Source organism: Larus michahellis, chromosome 2 (genome assembly GCF_964199755.1).
Source record: "Larus michahellis chromosome 2, bLarMic1.1, whole genome shotgun sequence".
NCBI classification, from domain to species: Eukaryota; Metazoa; Chordata; class Aves; order Charadriiformes; family Laridae; genus Larus; species Larus michahellis.
The window spans coordinates 130,535,415-130,550,304 of NC_133897.1; the positions used below are offsets into that span (position 1 = coordinate 130,535,415).

Consider the following 14,890-nt stretch of genomic DNA (forward strand, 5'->3'; position numbering starts at 1 on the left):
TACCCTACTAGTACTGCTGATCGCAACCATTTGAGCCTCAATGAGAAAATATTTGTGTCCTGTACTATTGCTGAAAGAGTTAACTCACAGAGCTAAGACTAAGCAAGTTTGCTTAGGTTAAGAACTACTGGATGAATTCGACAACTCTTTGCTTGCAAAGCTTAAAGATTATAAACATATATAGTAACAGCCTGTATTATTTTTTTGTCAATGCTGTCATTTATGTTCTGTGAAAAGTGGTACTTTGGAAGCATGCTAATTCAGAAAATATAGGCATACAAAATTTGTCAAAACAGGTGCTATATATATAAGTAAGAATTGTGATTTCATTCTTTTTTTTTCCTTTTTCACTAGCCCAGTCTGAACCCAGATCAAGTTTATTTCCGTTCCTTCTGCTGTTCTAATTCCTACCTGGTTGTATTGGAACCATGGTTAGAGTTACAAGGCATGATTCTCTCATCCTTATACTGAAAATTAGTTCGCAGATGCAGCCCCACCGAAACTAAAGAAAATCGCTTGCGGAGTAAGAAGTTAATCAGGAGATGCCAGAGTGTCAGAATCTGGATCATTCTTAATAATCTGGGGTTAGACTGTGCCATAAGGGTGCAGCCCAGATGAGTCAGCAGCACATTGTACTGTCCCAGAAAAGGAAGGCATGTGCACCTTAATGAACTTGCTACTTACCGATGAGGTCAGCAGTTCTTTGTGGACATGTTGTTCCAGCAACATACTCTGTCTGGCTCTAGTAGGCTGAAAAATGAAGGACAGATCATAAATTCCACCCAGACCACAACCATTTGAATGCTCTCCACTTTTTTTTTTTTATGTTTTTGTCTTTTTGGTTGGTTTTGCTTTTTGTTTTTTTTCAGGATGAGAAGGAGTAGTTGCAAAAACCTCTTTTATTTGCAGCCATGTTCTGTGTCCCCTCAAGAGATATGCCACCCTGAGATGTAAGGAGGTTTCTAACTCACTGGTGTGAGAAACATCAGAAACATCCCATGTCCTAAACTTCACCACCTCATGCAAATAAATGGACGGAAAAGCTTAGCTGTACACAAGTTATCTAACTAGTGGCATACCAGAATGTCATCTATCCTGAAGTCCATCAGGTTACACAGTCCACGTATCTGACCTCCAGGAGGACATACATTTTATCATCTGCATTCTCCTCACCAGTCCTTGTAGATGTGTTTCTAAGTGGCCCTCATCAGTTCCAGTGAAGGAAATTCTTTCTTTGATTTCCTCAGTGTCAACCCATGGCAGTGTTGTGGCAACAATCCAGAATGGGCCTTGGATGACACTGTGTCCCCGAAAGCTGGGTATGTGACACCACCCACAACAACCTCTATGGTCTGCTCCATAATCAACTGACTCATTTTACATTATTTAGAATAGGCCAGTAAGGAGCCAAACGTGAACAACATACAAATAAGTCATGTTTCCTCTTCTTTCACCTTTGCATCAAGGGGCAAATAAATTACTGCATCCTCAAAAGGCTGTAGCTATTAGGACTGAGCAGCTCTCAGCGTGAGGAGTAGGAGGCAAACAAAATTAAAACTCCGTGCATGACCTCCCCTCTCCTCTCCCTGTCTTTTTTTCTCCTGTGAGGAATATTTGTCTGCAGAAAGCAAATCCAGCTCAGCTTCCAGACAGAGAATCAGGTGCAGCAAACATTTGGTTGTCTCAAAGAGACACCTTTGAATTGGGAAATGGTTCAAGGGTAGCTCCTTCCCTTAAAAACTGCAGGCTACAGAAAGATGGAAAAGAATAAGGAAGAGGGAAAGGAAAAGGAAAAGGGGAAAAGGAAAAGAAGTTCTACATTTTAAGGATTAAGCATCAAACTGACAAAAACAAATGTTTACTCAAGACAGAAGAGATAGCAGCTGCCTGGAGCGTTTCGCTCGGGTTTTCTAAGTGCTAAAAATAATGCCGTGTGTTTGAATTTAACACCAAGTTAACAACAAAGCACAAAAATGCAATTGTTTCAGCTGCTTTGCACATGCTCCCTCCTTACTTCCACTGGCACAACATCTCTCTTGGCTCTTGAGTAGAATCTGCCTCTCCTCCCAGACGTGTTTCTTATGAACCTTTGGAGTTGTGCATCTCTGCGGCACCGCAGCCCGTTGCCTGCCCCCAGAAGAGGCTGCGAGGACAGGCAGCATTCTGAGACATCTGGAAAAGTGAATTCCAATGGAGTAAAGCCTGAGGCTTTGCTGTACGGTGTAAAAAGCTTTCCCCGACTCAAAATACAGTCCCAGCTTCCATACAAAGTCCATTCCTCTGCAGTCAATTATTATTGTGTAACAATCAGTTGAGTGTTTCTCCTGTGTATCAAACGCAGCTTTTAGAGATCCTTGTTCAGATGGCTCTGAACAATAGTGATTTACTGGATGTGCCTTGGCAGCCCCCCTCTAAATCAGTACAAAGAAACAGTCTCTCTCTTTTCTCAGTATGGGCACCACTGTGCTTCCGTACCACGTAGTCATTTTCCCTACTTATTTTATATTGCTTTTGAATGAGTCTATGAATCCAGAACCCTTATTTCTTTCTGCAGCATCAGCATTTTAATATATTGCACTGACAGTAGTATGTTGGCTGTCATTCCAGGAGCCTGATTGTGAAAACCCCGGCTGTACAGATGAGGGCAGTCACCTTGAGAAGTTCCCCTGAAGCCTGGCAAGGAGAGGCTGCACAACCTGTGCTGTACCACTGCGGCTGAAGATTTTGGCTGTCATCCTCTGTGGGGAAGCACAGGCACAGAAATGCTAAATGACACACCTTGATTTTATTATCTGCTTCATGCTGAAAGTAGGACAGGTGGAGACTCCTTTTAAAATGGGTTCAATTTTAGCACTGATCTGTTTCAATCCTCAGCAATTTTAATCCTCAGCATCTCATAAATCCTTTGTGTAGGATTCCACCTTAGCGGACAAAGACACGTTATCTAAAGGCAAATGAATCCAGGCTGGTGCCTAGCACCTCTTTAGAAGCAGTAACAGCTTTCAGTTTGGCATCAACTAGAAACAACTTGCAAACTTCTAGCTGCAAGGTAATTGAGATATTCAATACTCAGATATCAAATAGGATGGATTCATCCTACAACGGGAGCTGTATACTTTGAATCTCCTCTTCCTTAGAAAACGTCCTAGCCCTGGCCTAAACTCCAAGACAGGCATCGTTATGCCCCAGGAAACTTGTGTTTTAAAAAGATCTGTTCTGCTTAGTTTGATGTCTGGCCTCAGAAGACAACCGAATGGTCTGTGTCCCAGCTGGATGGAAGTGATTCAATTCTAAATGGGAGGCAGGAGTTTCAGATGTACCCCTGTGTCTGCTGTTCTCTGTTTGTCAGTGGTAGGTGTCTGCTTGGTGAAATGCATGTGGGGAGGGTGTGGATGAAAGTGCAGATGCAGCTGACTGTGCCAAGGTAGCCCATAGGGAGACCTTCTCCCAAGTTTTATCTTTTTGTGATACCTTATTGGGGCCAGAGGATTATTCTTTTAGTGCTTCAAGCGGAAGGCATCTAATTAGTCTCTCTGTTTTTTTCCTAAATTGTATTAAACATAGAAAAGCATGCAAATGCACTTATAAACAAAGTAGCCAGCCAGACTTATTGCATGTTTTAAAAACAAACATACAACGGCAGCTTGATGCTGCTATGGAAATGGGAAGGAATTATCTTTTTTTCTCTGTTTTCACTTGTCCTTATGCTCCACTGATTTCAATAACGCAGTGTAAGGAAAAAATGGCTTTACATTTGTCTGGTACATCCTGTTGGCTGTCTGTGACTTACGAATATACAAGCAGCATTAAAAATGATCATGAGCAGGGCAAAATTCAGTATTGCCCTGAGATTTATTGCGATGCAGGTTTTACAACTGTTTGATTCTCTCAGACAATTAGCAAATGTTTTGGTAAACTGTGTATCATGTTTGTACAGAAGAAATGACCAAGCATAAAAGAAAGGGGGGAGAACAAATTACTTATAAAATAGACTGTGCATCGCTGCTGTGGAATTTTCCAATGCAGCATGAAAATTCTATTTGGATATTTATAGGAGCTGAAATAACACAACTTGGAGAGTTTTCCACTGGGCAAAACAATCATTAGCCTTGCTTCTTCTTTTTCATGTACTTAGCTTTCAGCAATCCCATTTCTGTTCTTCAAAGGGGGTGTTCAAGTAGAAGTGTGTGAGCAGGAAGGCTTGCATAACAAGGAGGTAGATTTTTAGGGTTTAGGGTTGGTTTTCTGTTTGTTTTTTTGTTTGTTGGTTTTTTTTAAATGTTCTTATTGCGTTGCTGACTTAGAAACTAATTCAAGGGACTAACAAAACTGAATAGCCTTGTGCAATGAACCAGACTTGCACAAACTCATTTCACACAAGAAAGAGTTGAACATTGTACAGTACAATGTGTAGAACCCCTAGATCTTTGTTTAAATTTACTCTATGTAAACTACAGACTTTGACTTCCTAGATTTGAACTCATGCTAGATGATTGGACATAGAAAATTGCTTTGTTGTGTGTAAGTCCAAAGACAATTTTCAAAGCTGTCAGAGGTTAATGACAAACAATTTTTTTACTCAGGCAAGGGGTTCTGAAAGGTAAAAAACAACCAGAGGAAAAAGAAAAAGGTGATTAGCAATTGAGCTTGTAATGTTTCATGTCATGTTGGCATTGTAATAAATTACAACAAAGTAAACAGCTGCTTTTTTTTTTCTCATTTCTGGAGAAAACCATAAGCAATAAAGGGTGGCAAAAACAGATTTTAGGAAAAATAAATATTTGACCATAAGCTTTAGGCTGTCATTGACTAACTTTTCCTACTTTTCCATGGTTTTTTACTTACTTATATGTGAACTATGCTGATATTACATTTTCTTTTCCTGCTTGTGGGAAGTAGTTATATAAACTAATAGGAAATTCAAAAGAATTCTTCTTATTTTCCTCCCATACGGCTAAATGTTCTCAGATATAGGCCAGAACTGCAACATGCCCAGGCATCAGAGGTCAGACTGTACCCCAGCAATGCCAGCCACAAAGCATAGTATAAGAGGTGTTTTTACAAGGCTTTTATTTTTTTCAAAAGGATGAATGCTGTGAAATGCTCAGCATCACTTTTCTTGGGAAGAAAAATGAAATTCAGGAAGGTAGATCAAGAAAACAGTGCTCTCCTGCCTTGGGTCTGTGTCTCCTGGCATTTATGTAGCTGGGGGTGAATGTAATATCTGCATTGTAACAATGATGGCTATAGTGTAAAAGCCAAAATTATTCTACAGTGCCTTCTCATGGGATTTTAATGGACACTGGATCTGGCCTCTACAGTCAAGTCCGTTCTGATGCGGACTCCTCTGAGTGAAGCACTTTTTAATTAGTCAGATGATATATTGGGATAGATGTTTTCAATGTACAGAAGGAGAGGAGCACACTTCCCCTCATCAGTCTCGCTGCACGTTAGTGGAGCCTGTGCCTATCCATCCTTGCTCTTCCCACCCATGCCTTTGAACTTCCACCATTAATACTTGTCCTCAGTTCCAGCTGAGCTTCCTTGAAACTTATTGCACAGTGCGAACATTGCACCTCGAGATATAAATCCAAAATCAGGCTCAGCTCTTTGCTTGCTCAAATCATCTATGCATCGGTGTATTTCTAAAACCAGACTCATGAGAGAGAATTCTACAAATTACGCTGTGATATTTTTGAAGGCTGTTAAAGGGTTTTACAAAAATATTTGGGGATTTATGCCTCATGAACTATGTAATCTCAAATTAAATAGATACTGTATTAAGGCATCAAAGCAACAGCTTTAATCTGTTTTCCCTGTTTCAATAGTTTAAGAGCTGAACCTTATCAGAAACAGCTGCTGCTAATGACAGCCTCACATTCACTATATATTTTCCATTATTTTTTCCTCCTGTATTTATCTCCCATAACCTATTTAACCTATTTGTAAAGAGTGACAGTTTTGCTGGTGCCTGACGGAGAGGGAGTGCAAATTCACTTGTTTTGTACAACCAGCTTACATATTTAAAAGTTTGTACTGTGGAACTGGTACCTGGTGATACTGCAGAAAAAAGTAACTGATGTTTGCCTGCAGTATGAATCAGATGGAACTTTAAAAATTGCTCCTGTAAGTGCATTCCAGTGATTAAATACATCTGTTAATTTCTAGGTCTTTTTGCCTTGTTTTGGGACAGGTGGTATTGAAATTCATACAGTTGCAGCTATCTGTAAAAGTGATCTTTATATCAATTTGATTTTCCCCTGCTGAAAGAGCTGGCAAGTAGGGAACTTTGCCCCACAGGCCTCATTTGCAAAAGGGTAAGGAATGCCCAATTCCTTGCTTTATAACTTCCCCCAAAACATAGTGGGTCAGAGTTGAAACATTTACTGCACAGCTCCTGGAACATCTGTTTTTCTGCCTGTTTATTTGGGGAAGGCAGTATGGGGCACCATGCAGAGCCTCGGCAGCGCAGAATACCTGACAGCCTTGGTGGCTTACGCTTAATGTCTGAAATAGGAAATCATACGAGGCTATGTGAAATGAAAATAAGTTTATGGAAGAACAAAAGGACTTCACCCCTCATGATTTGAGGCTTATGCTGATGTATTCCAAACCCCAGCAGCACTTAAAAAATATAAATGTCGACACTGCTCGATTAGAAAAGCAGATCCTGTTATCTTGTCTGCAATTCTTCTTGTGTTTGGCTCGACTTTAATGAGGGTGAACTTTTGTTCATTTTGTTTTGATTCTGTTTCGATGATGCTCTATAGTACCCCAAGCACCTCAGTCATGCCAATGGGGCTTTATAAATAAGTTACTAATTATTATTTACGTATATTAAAAAGGGGAACAACTTCAGAAGCAAAAATAATCTTCCCACTTAGAATTGCTTTTCTAGAAGAAGTCCGATTAGTGAAATGTTTCATGAATTTTTAACTGCTTTTAAGATGATTTAACAGTGGGAATCAAGCAGAGAAGCCATCATCATGGGGTCGGATCTGTCTCCTCTCTAAAGACTCTTGTAGCAAGCCCTCTGCAGGACACAGATGGTCTGTGGGCCAAAGTTTCAGAACCAAAGCACTAATCAATCAAGAGAAGTAAGACAGCACCATCAATCATTTTGGAGAGCTCATTCTTTCATTCACAGAACTCTGACATTGGTTTCTCTTTAAAAAGAATAGACGCTTTAAGAAATACTTTAAAAAGCAATCGTCAGTTCTCTGTGGAACAAATTTTTATATATCTTAAAGGTTCCCTGTAGAAAAAATTACTTTTTTGTCAAACCCAGCCAGAAATGAACGAGTGGAAACTCTGCTTTATATCATGCAACCTCGACACCGTATGACAGCAGAATAAGGTGCTAATCAGCTCAAGGCACCTATTTTGGAAAGCTCCTGTGTAAGTCACTGTCTGGCTCCCTAATAAATGAAAGGAAAACCTGAAGAAAAAAATCAGCTTATCCATTTTGAACTATCCCACCACAAGCTGGCCTATTACAATTATAAAACGTGGAAAATAAAAGATTAGAAAAGGAAGGAATATGGGACAGGAAAAGGGATGAAGAAATAATAAAGAATTATTCAAAAAATAGAAAGCATTAAAACTATTAATGTAAGAATAAATGCAAGTAATTGTTTTCAGAGAGTAACCAAAGTGGTTTTAAGACACTGCTTTCAATGGCTTCTTTCTGTTTGGCCTTCAGTTTGGTCCTGTATAGTTCCCGAGATAACTAGCAAACACTTATTCCTCCGCCAGCAAAGAAAGAGGAATAAACCTGATAACGCGGTGATATGGCCCGGCATCCTGTGGGAGCAAGCAGTCATAGGTTAATACCCACACTGCTTCTTGTGCGGGTACCTGGCTTCCTGCTGACAGTGCTTTTACCCAAATTAGAGTGGAATTGAAAGCAATAGAATATTTTGAAGGTTGGGACACTTGCCATATTATTTTATTTTAATTTTGAATGGCTCTCGCCAGCAGAGTGTATAATGGGCATAGATCATTTGACACGACATTTTGTCACGCAGGAAGCCTAACCCGAGAATCTGGATTGAGAGCAGAACATTTCTTTCCAAGACTGCCTTAAAACAAGACTGGCTGCTGCAGGCTGGCCATGGAAACCTCCGAGGCAGGGGAGTGGCTGCCTGTGGCTGCTTGTTGCACATAGACCCGCATGCTGACTGTGAAGGAAACTTCACTGTTTCTCCTGCTCGGGTCTCCTTTCTGCATTGTGCTGTGGACTCTGATAGTCAACAGGAGTAGGGAATAGGCAGCCTGTGAGAGACTTAGACCGGGAGGATAGAGTTTCCCAACAAATGGTCTTTTTTTCTTTCCTTCTCTTGGAGGAGCATCAGTCATCTTTCTTCAATCAAGAGAAAGCAGTTGAATCTGAGTGTCCATACTAGGACGTAGTATTCAGGTTATCTGACCAGGTGACCTGAGAAAACTAACTCAAAAGTTACCTAAGTGTTCCCCAAATACATTATCACCTCCTTCCCCCCACCCCTCCTTCTCTCTCTCACACTCTGTAGTGACCATGTGCTTTGGATAGCCTAACAACCCAGACCCACTTCTGAAATGCATATTTATGCTGCTTTTAAAAAAACCCTACACCACTAGTGTGCACCTCTGTTCTCACAATTGATAATGCTTTACAGTTTGCTTCTGGCATGAACTTATTTTTCTTTGGATGCTGAAGATGTTCCCAAATTTCACTTTTTGATTTACCTGAATCATTTTCACTGGCAAGGTCCCAGGGGCTAGGATGACCCCTCTAGAAGAAATGATGGTGACTGTCTCTGCAGTTCCATTGGGATTATGTTCCCAGTCTCAGGCTGGCTCTGAATCAGCCACTGAAGGTCAGGAACAGGGAGTACACAAGATGGATGGATATCAAACATTTTCATTGGCTTTGATTGCAGAAAGGTTTTGCTTTCTGAAAACTAAATGTTGAGTCACTTTGACCTGATGGGTTTCTGTTATGCCAAGAAAATTTTCCCTGGATTTGTTGTCCTGAAAGCTTTTTTCCGGGAGGAATTAGTATTCCGAATGTTTTGCTTTTAGTTATTTCAACTGCGTAACCTTAATTAACCATAGCAGAGATCCAGAGTGTAGGAGAAAGCTTTGGTAGCTTTCCTAGGAGACCCTTAAGAAGAGAGAGCTGAGCTTTGCCCTGCAGCCATTGCCTACTTCTGTACGTTCCCAGATCAATAACTAAAAGGGTGCAAAGCCAGTTGGCCACCAGGGCAGCAGCATATCTCCCCACTAATGAAAGTGACCTTTCCACCCACTGCTTCACATGACTGAAATCAGGGGAAATTAGTTTACGCAACTCAGAACTTATGTAACTGGTGATACTGGGGCTGAAATTCTTGTTCATGGTGTGATGAATATATTGTGGACCTATTCGAAAAAAATTGTAGAAATCAGACTGAAGATAAAAGGACTGCAACTGAACCAGTCAGATCCTCTGTAGTTTATGACAGATAGGTGAAGAATAATGATGTCTCCAAGGTGTCTGTCCTTCCATTTGGTGAATTACACATTTAACTGGAAAAATCACTGCTGCTGAACCAAATGTCCTGCTGCTTACACAGTTTACAAAGGGCCTTAAAATTATGGACAAGAACATAGTTTTGTGAAGAAAGGGTGACTGCTGTGTGGGTTGAAGGGTAACGTTTAAAAGCTTTGCTCATCCCAAAGCAGTCATGTCACTTCTCATTGGCTGTTATACTCAAGCTTAAAAAGGGACCTTGAGATCTTAATTACGTATCCAGCTAGCTAGATAATCATTCCATTCAATACTAAGCATTTATAAAGTAGCTGAAATATTTATCGAGTATTGTAAATATTATAAATATAAACAAAGGGGGAGTTTTATGCCACTTATATATTATCTTATGCAATAAAAATATATTTCCAAAGAAAAAAAAAAATCAGCTAAAAGTGCTAAAATTAAATTCCAAACTGAAATGTATGTTTTCCTTACATAGGGATAATACAACTTTTACTTGAAATATAAATGAGCAGATTCCTTATTATAAAAGTAAAATGCAAAAAATGAAATTCAAGAAAAAACTCATGTACAAGCCAGGCAATCATCATTGTTTAAGGGTAAGTTTTAATAGGAATTTTTCCACAACTTGTCTTTTAGGAGTTGTCTTTTTAAAATTACCAGAGGTAGCAAATAGTCTTAGTGTGCATAACTGGTAAAACTCATTTTGATTGTTTTTATTGGGCTATTTTTTTCATTTTCCCTTCAAATACTTTGAAAAAATCCTGGATGAGTATACAATGTAAAGTAATTAAATTTCTTTATCCCGAATCCTTTATTTATTTCTAGGGCTCTAGAAGCAATAAATGGCTTGTAGGTAATAGCAAGGAAAGTCCACTTTGCTTGTTCTACAGTGTTAAATTCCCAAAAATGATAATTTAGAAAAATATAAAAAATTTAAAGAGGCACTATACTTGTTTAACAGCTGTGCCCTTATTTGGTACCCTTGGGATCTATCGAATTCCAATGGCCTTATATACTTTCGTAGAATCGTAGAATCATAGAATCATACTTGAGGTTTTCTAAACTCTACATATGGTAAAGACGTGTCTGACCTTAATCGTTCATGAATAATCAGGATACATAGTATTTTTCCCTTTAAAATTCAAATCTTCTGTGAGTTCAACTTAACAATGTGTTCAGGGCACTAGAATACATTAAAGGTTGTCTTTAGGTGAATGTGTAAAAATATATCCTTATTTTAGTTAAGTAAAAAAATCTATTCTTTGATGAAAGTATCTCCCAAAGCTCACTGTTAAAAACCAGCCCTAAATGAACAATACAGAACAGAAAATTTTCTTGGGTCAAGAAGGAATACGAATAGGATTTTGAATTAGATGTTGGCATTTGATGTATGTTTCTCAGAATGACATTCTGGAGCAAGCCAGTTCCACTTTAACCTACTATTGCACAGCCAGAAGCTCCCTTTGAATCATCATGCTGAGAAACAAACCTCCACTCTCTGCATCTGATTAAGAGTCCTGCTTCCTCTTAGAGAGCTTTCTGGACTCTGCAGCTTTCTCTGGCCAAGATCTTCTGAGATGGTTATAAACTCAGAAACTCTTAAAACATAAGCTGATAGACTGTAACTATTATTTTTATTATATTATTTGATTATTCTTGGTAAGTGTGTAGTGTCTTCTTGTAATCCTAAAATCTCTCTACTGGGCACTGTATCTTTTTTCAAAGTTTAGGTCAACTTTCTTCACATTCAATCAGTCTAACATTTAAAATAGAGACATTCTGTCAGTTCTTCTCTCCCCAGATGTCTCAGACTTTGTGACTTTTAAAGGACTGTAGCACACATCATTGTTCTTCTTAATCTTCCCTTACCAAAACTCAACTTCCTGAACCCAACCGGTTCCCCATCTTTCATTGATTATGTTGCCCTCAGACTCTCCCATCTGAGTAAGAACCACCAAAGTTACTCTCTACTGCCCTTGAACTAGATAAAGTCTGGCTCAGGTCCAGAAAACAACTGGCTCATGCACTGAAATATTCAGTGATGCAGGAATTTCAGATCAACACCTAGAATACAGCTTCTCTGTACATTGTCTCAATAATTCTCCTACATTTATACTTAATTTTTCAGACTGCATTCTAGGGATTTATAAATCACAGGAAAATTTGGAGCCACTAAAGAGTTCACATGTTACCATGATACTTCTTGGAAGTTATCACCCACCTCTGGGCCACAAAGGCCCAACTACAGAAACATTTCACAATGAATTTGGCTGTCTGGACTCAGGACTGCTACATAGGTCTCGTGAGAACTTATTAATTAGGTATAGACAAAATCTCTGGAGACCTCAGATGGAAAGCACTGATAAGTATGTTAATGTTCAATTAGAAACAAGTGTAGAAGTATATAGTTTTCATAAAAAATAATCCCTTAATTAGTTGCAAAGTATTTTCTGTCCAATGAAATCCAGAAAAAAAATCCCAGATATCTCACTGCAAATCCGTATTACAGCATGCCATATGATGGAGAAGAGAGTAGCAGTGGTGTGCAGAGATGCAGCCAAGAAGAGGTTGCAATTGCATTTCTCCCATTGAGGAGACTGCAGATAGTGAGTCTGGTGCAAAGTTCTGCTTCTTTTTTGAGTTTGGTGGATGTTGCACTGTTGCTCCGTGATCAAGATTATCACCTCTCAGCCCGGAATGTTTTGTGTGAACCATAGAAAAATGTCCAACTTGCCTTGACCAGCACACGTTTAGCATGCGCGTTGCTTGGTAAGCACATGCAGAAGGGAAAGGCCAAATCAGCATCCTGTAATCATGGACCACATGCAGAATTGAGTTCTTCTGAGTGCAGGGGTCAATGGGTTGTCACCTCTCTGATGGCAGCACTAGTCATGGTTGCATTGGTGCTTTGTCACTCTGCGAGGCCAGCAGTCCTGATGGGCAGGCTCTGTATCGTCATGCTCTTGGGCTCCAGTATGCAAGATCACTGGGCAAAGGAGGCTGCTGACACCCAGCCACAGACACACGGCAAGATGGCTCTGGCTGTATGGAGCAGTGGGAAAACCAGCAGTGCCATGTTTATCACTAAGTGAAAAGCTTTGACAGCTTTGCCAAAGAGTTTCTGGTCCCTCAAAGGAAAAGATGGAGTCACATCGCACATCACACTACCTTCAAGGGCCAAACACTTACCACTTTGGGCATTGCCCTGAGCTTTGGCCAACGGTAAGGTGATACAGTTTGGTCCTCTAACATGAGCCCTAATGTAGTCTACATCAACTGCTGGGTATGTTCAAGTCTTCCTTACTTATAAAAGCAAACCAAACTAATTGCACTAACGTGATACAGCACTTTCCTTCTCTACATACATTTAAAAGGAAAATAATAGTTATTTCAGTGATAATTTTTTTTCCTTTGGTGTGGAAAAGTGAAAGTCTTCATACAACTCTACTACATGGTTGACTGACAGTTAATTTGATGCATATCTTCTTCAAAAGCCTGTTGTCTGAGCCTTCTTACCAGGAAGTCTTAGCACTTCCATGTGCTTCTGTCTCCTTGCTTTGCTGTATTTACACCTTTTAAAAAAAAATCCTAAAATATTACAAAGGACCTTGTAATGACATTCATATGAACACTGTCAAGTACAAGAAAGATAAGAAAGTAGCTATGAAGAAGGTTGAAAGATTTGTTTACCTACTTAAGAACATTAAGACATGGTATTTGGTCAGGTCTATACAGCTCTGTAGCAGATGTGTAGAGAAGCATAGAGGGAAAGACAAATATTTAGCATCGTCCTCTGAGGAACAGTCATTTCTGCAGAAGTCTTCTTTGAATATGAGAAGGGTATGGCTGCTGTTTCATGTTTTTGTCAAGGCCAAAGAAGGGAATGTTTTTGTAACCGAGATAGAAGACAACCTGCTGAGAATTGTATCTGTGTAGATGGACAGGAAAGACTATATTTCAGAGGGATGGTGTAGAAAGAGTCAGAAAGCTGTTCAGTTACGCAGTTAGCTTAGAGAGAGGAGCATAGTATAGACTTAGAAATACAAGGAATGTCCAAAGTGTAAGCCTGTTTAATGGTATCCATAGTACAGTACCTTTTATCATATATGTTGATGCAGAAAAATTGTTAGGACAAAAAAAAAATGCTGTTGAGATTAAAGTAATTCTATGATGTCTTTTAGACTTCTCTTAATGGAGCCACTTTGTCCCAACTGGAGTAATTCACTTAAGTGGCAAATATCACAGATGGCACTGACAGCAATGCCGATTTGCATAATATAATATAAAAACCTATGTGTGTGAGAGTCCAAACTGGAGATACACTGATAAGAGGAATGGATTTTGCATTATTTTTGTAAACAACTTTGGGGGGACAAGCTTTTCCGAGGTGGTCTGTAAATTGCTTGAACAGGGAGCAAAGTTAGCAAGCAATCTTCCTTGGCTTTGTATTTATTTGTTAATATTTTGGGAAATTCTGTAAACCAATGGACTGATGTGGAACAGTTCTCCAATGACCTTAGTATTTACTGTTTGAGATGGGTAAACAGATGTCTGGTCATATCTCCTGAGATCTTTTTCTGTTCCTCCTTGTAAGAAGTATACGTACACCAAGACCAGAATTTCAAAGCGATTCGAGAACCTAAGACAACTTAGACATTTATCTTTAGTCATATTGAACTTACATTAGGTGCCCTCTGCCTGCATCTTTCAGTGTCAAAATACTTCTTCAAATGTGAAAAAACTGTCATGAAAGTTTTCAAGATGCAATTTAGTGAAGTTCAGTGAAGACACCAATTGATTTTGAATTGATTTGATACATTTGTGCTGACCAAATGTTTGTGGAAAACGAATGAAAAAGGATTCTTGGGTATTCATGTAACTTTGAAAAAAGCAAAAATGGGGAAACCTATTTATGGAGTGTTACTTGTTTTCATTAATCTTCTGTCCATGCTAGGCATCATTCACATATTCAGAACACGTACCCACATGCCTACATTTATGGACACTAGACTGCCACATCCAAGTCTGTCTCATGTTCCCTATGATCTTTTGCTAGGACAGGATAAATTTGTATTGGTGCCTAATCTCTGAATGAGTGTCTGATCTGTGTTATGTGCAAAAAATATTTGGCTTTGGTGCTTCAACATGACTCACTTTTCTCGTTGACTTGGTCACCAATTTATCTGTCCTTGACTGCGAATGAATGGGCATATTTTCAGCTGGAATTAAATGAGCACAGGTATTATGAACCAAGAGAAAGATGTCTTAAAGTGTGTTACTAATTATTTATACACTTCATCAAAGGCTCAGTGCTCTTGCTGTGCAACTCATAATCCTTGTCTAGCCATTGCCCTATCCATTTTTAACTTTTCC

The 14,890-nt window shown here is 39.3% G+C and overlaps 1 long non-coding RNA gene across 1 annotated transcript in view; it reads right to left on the bottom strand.

Annotated features, from left to right (window-relative positions):
- Nucleotides 1-268: 268 nt before the first annotated feature.
- Nucleotides 269-14,890, bottom strand: part of LOC141738427 (uncharacterized) — a 235,301-nt gene continuing 220,679 nt past the window's right edge. Inside the window, exon 4 of the long non-coding RNA XR_012585389.1 lies at nucleotides 269-750. This is a non-coding gene — a long non-coding RNA (uncharacterized LOC141738427). The remainder of the gene's footprint in view (nucleotides 751-14,890) is intronic.